The following is a 4,862-nucleotide window of genomic DNA, read 5'->3' as shown; positions in this document are numbered from 1 at the left end:
ATGTTGTGGGGTTGTTAACCAATGTCATAAAACAGCATGTGTGTTACTGTTACATGAGAAACTATCTGTTCTGTAAGCCTTCACCTGAAATACAATAAAATATTTAAAAAAAAAAAAAAAGAGTTCTTGAGTTTTATACATTTGAAAAGGCTCCCACCTTGATGCTAAACACGTTAAAATTGAACTGTCATTGCAAAGAACTCCAGAGGCATAAAAAATGGTTGGAATACTATAGATCTCACAAGTCACCAAAGGGATAATCAAAAGAATTGAAAACAAATAATTGAACAAATACTTGTACTCCAATGTTCACTATAACATTATTCACAATAACTAAAATGCGAAAACAACCCAAGTGTCTATCAATAGATGAAAGAAGAAACAAAATATGGTATATACATACAATGGAATGTTGTAAAACCATTAAAAGGAATGAAGTTCTGTTACATGCTACGTGATTGAACTTTGAAAACATTATGCTAAGCAAAATAAGCCAGGCACAAAAAGACCAATATTGTCTGATTCCATTTATATGATATACCTAGCATAAGCAAATTCATGAAGACAGAAAGTAGATTAGAGGCTACCAGGAGCTGGGGAGGTTATTATTCTTATTTTTTAATTAAAAAATTTTTTTTTCTTGTACTTTAGATGAAGATTTACAGAGGAAACTAGTTTCTCACTAAAAAGTGAATGCACATATTGTTTTGTGACATTGGTTGCCAACCCCATGATGTGTCTACACTGTCCCCTTCTCAACCTTGGGTTCCCCATTACCAGCTTTCCCGGCCCCTCTGCCTTCTAGTCCTTGCCACTGGGCTGATGTGCTCCTTAAGTCTCCTTTTGTTTTATGGGCTTGTCTAATCTTTGGTTGAAGAGTGAACCTCAGAAGTGACTTCATTACTGAGCTAAAAGTGTGTCCAGGGGTCATATTCTCAGGGTTTCTCCAGTCTCTGTCAGACCAGTAAGTCTGTTTTTTTTTTTTTTTTTTTGAGAGTAAAAATTTTGTTCTACATTTTTCTTTAGCTTTGTTGGGGGCCCTCTATTGTGATCTCTGTCAGAGCAGTCAGTGGTGGTAGCCAGGCAACATCTAGTTGTGCTGGACTCAGTCTGGTGGATGCTGTGGTAGTTGTGGTCCATTAGTCCTTTGGACTAATCTTTCCCTTGTGTCTTTGGTTTTCTTCACTCTCCCTTGCTCCAGATGGGTTGAGACCAGTAGAGTATCTTAGATGGCTGCTCACAGGCTTTTAAGACCCCAGATGCTCCTCACCGAAGTAGAATGTAGAATATTTTCTTAAGAAACTATGTTATGCCAATTGAGCTAGATGTTCCCTGAGACCATGGTCCCCACAGCCCTTAGCCCAGTAATTTGATACCTCAGGGAGTTTGGATGTGTCTATGGAGCTTCTCTGATGTTGCCTTGGACAAGTTGTGCTGGCTTCCCCAGTATTGTGTACTGTCTTACCCTTTACCAAAGTTACCACTTATCTATTGTCTATTTAGTGTTTTTCCCTCCCAATCCTTCTCTCCCTTGTAACCATCAAAGGTTTTTTCATTTTGTATGTGAAGGAGTTGTTTCTTAATGGGTAATTTCTTAGTTTGGAAATAGATAATAGTGATGGTTGTACACTTTTGAGATTTTAATGAATGCCACTGAATTGTACACTTAAAAATGGTTAAAACAGCAAATTTTGTTATGTATTTGTTAATGCAAAAAAGAAATCATTCAATTTCTAGGAACAGTATACCTAAAACTACTCCCCAACACGATACACACACACACACATACACACACACACATGCACACATCATAAACCCCAGCTGTAATGGAAGGTCACATACTTTCTGTTTTGTTTTCTGTTTCCTCTAGGTTTTTGGCAAATGGAGTTTCCCTCTTCTCCCCCTCATCCTGGTTTCGAAAACCTTAAATTCAAAAGGTACAATTTTTCCAGTGATTCTAGGTTTCTGTTATCAGAGAATTCAGTTGTCCTTTCTGCTGGAATGTGGTTGTTTTCCCTGAAGTGTCAGTTGTGAAGTGATTCTAAATAAAAAATAACTCATTATTGCTGTATTAGGCTGTTTTCTTAATTAACTACACTCCTTCTTTCCCCTTCTGCCCCAGCATAAAAAGCTTAAATTACATTCAAAATTGTGTCTTTTTACTTTATTTTATATTTAAAGTACCATAAGATCCATATACTACATTTAATTAGGGTTGACAAACTACAGCCCATGGGACAATCTGGACTGCGTCTGTTCTTGTAACACAGCCATGCTTGTTCATTTACATATCGTCTATGGAAGTTTTTACCCTGTAAACGCAGAGTCAATTGTTGTGACAGAAACCAAATGGCCCACAAAACCAAAATTATTATCTTGCTCTTTACAGAAAAAGTTTGCTGACCTTGGTTTAATGCATCAACTATTTTAAATTTTGCTTTTAGAAAACCCACACGTGGTGGACAAAGCAGTGGATAGGGCTTAACATGTTTCACCATTTGATGTTTCTTTACTGTTTTTCAAACAATAATCAAAAAATATACCAGAGCCAGTTGCCAGGTGTAATACTTTCTTGCATCTCTGCAAGAAAAATCCCTAACTACAAGGGGCTCTGCAGTGAAACCATCTCTTGAGCCTAGAAAAATGTCTCAACCGCAAGAAGAAACAACTCAAGGAGAAAACAGTGTTAAGCTCTACTTTAACAGTTTGTAGGCAATGGGAAATTATCAACTTGGGCAAAAAACAGCAATGATTTATATGCACACCTGCACTATTTTTTTGACATGAACTGGCTGGTTACCTTCTGTAAGAACATATCCCATTGGGATGTCAGCCAGGAGCACCTTAACTGATGATGATATGTATTTTTCTTTGTATCTGTTACAGATGTATTTTAACTCAATCCATAGATTTTTCTCTATATCTGCCATGTAAGCCTGACAATTTTCAAAGCATCATAGCAAATGTAAACACAAAACTACATGCTCATCATTTAAATTTTGCTAAAGAAAACACAAAAATCAAATAAGAATAAGAAAAGGACTTTTTTAGTGCCTTGCTGTGATTTCTCCTGATAATATATGGTTGCCTCTTCATGAAAACTAGTTTATGAGCTAACAGTCTGACTATGTGGTAGCCTGGATGAAATTAATAGAAAATGTATTTTCTTACGGTTCACTGTTGCTCCTAGAGATGTTAATATTTCACATTTTTATGTTCTCTTCATTTCTTTGTAAAAAAAATTACTCATCTATTCTCTTATATATAGATTTTAATAAATTATGGATAAAATTTTTCTGCCACAGGATCGGGCAGTGTTTCCTTCTGTTGTACATAGGGTTGCTATGAGTGGGAACCGATTTGATGACACCTAACAACAAGTAACAACCTGGATAAAATATTTATATTATCAATTTTTCATTTTCCATAGTCTCAATATTCAAATGTTTTATTTATAATTTAGACAGTCTTTATTTTCCATTTAGTAGATTGTAGGTGATGCAGATGAACATTTCCTTTTGAATTTCCACATCTACACACATACACATACACTTTTCAACAAACATATTCAGATCAGTCAGATGTATGCCTGAAAACTGGGTGGACATATTCTTCCTGTGTTTCAGGTGCAATTTGGTTATTATAAATAAACCCATTGAACTCCATTGCCATTGATTCTGACTCATAGTGACCCTATCGGACAGAGTAGAACTGCCCCATAGGGTTTCCAGGGAAAAGCTGGTGGATTCAAACAGCTGACCTTTTGATTTACAGCTGTAGCTCTTAACCATTGCACCACCAGGGCTCCATTATAAATAAAGCTATCACAAATATTCCAGCACAGGTAATGTTTGAATGTATGTTGTCATACTTCTAGTAATGAAATTGCTGGAAAATATGTGTATCTCCATAAGAAACTATCAAACCATTTTCTGAAGAGGTTGTACCATTTTACATTTCCACCATGGATGTATTGAGAATCAAATTGCTCCACATCCTTGTCAACATTTGGTTTTGTCAAACTTTTAAATTTGAGCCATTCTATTATGCATGTACACCTCATGCCTGTCAGTTTGTTGTACTATGGTGGTTTGCCTGTTGCTGTGATACTGGAAGCTTTGCCACCAATATTTCAAACAACAGCAGGTTCACCAGTAGTGAACAGATTTCAGCAGAGCTTCCAGACTAAGACAGACTAGTAAGAAGAACCTGGCAGTCTACTGCTGAGAAAATTGGCCAGTGAAAATCTTATGAATAGCAGCAGAACATTGTCTGATATAGTGCTGGAAGATGACCTCCTCAGGTTGGAAGGAACTCAAAATACGACTGGGAAGGAGCTGCTTCTTCAAAGTAGAGTCAACCTTAATGACATGGATGGAGTTAAGCTTTCAGGATCTTCATTTGCTGATGTGGCATGACTCAAAATGAGAAGAAACAGCTGCAAACATCCATTATTGATTACAACTTGGAATGTACAAAGTATGAATCTAGGAAAATTGGAAGTTGTCAAAAATGAAATGGAACACATAAACATTGATATCCAAGGCATTAGTCAGCTGAAATGGACTGGTATTGGCCATTTTGAATCAAACAATCATATGGTCTTTCATGCCAGGAATGACAAATTGAAGAGGAATGACATTGCATTCATCATCAAAAAGAACATTTCAAGATCTATCCTAAAGTACAAAGCTGTCAGTGATAGACTAATATCCAGATATTGTTCAAATTTATGCACCAACCACTAAGGCCAAAGATGAAGAAATTGAAGATCTTTACCAATTTCTGCAGTCTGAAATTGATCAAACATGCAATCAAGATCCATTGATAATTACTAGCTACTGGAATGTGAAAGTTGGAAA

The sequence above is a fragment of the Trichechus manatus genome, unplaced genomic scaffold (assembly GCF_000243295.1).
Source record: "Trichechus manatus latirostris isolate Lorelei unplaced genomic scaffold, TriManLat1.0 scaffold00166, whole genome shotgun sequence".
NCBI lineage: Eukaryota > Metazoa > Chordata > Mammalia > Sirenia > Trichechidae > Trichechus > Trichechus manatus.
The sequence above is the reverse complement of the archived record's forward strand: the minus strand, read 5'-3'. Positions refer to the sequence as shown.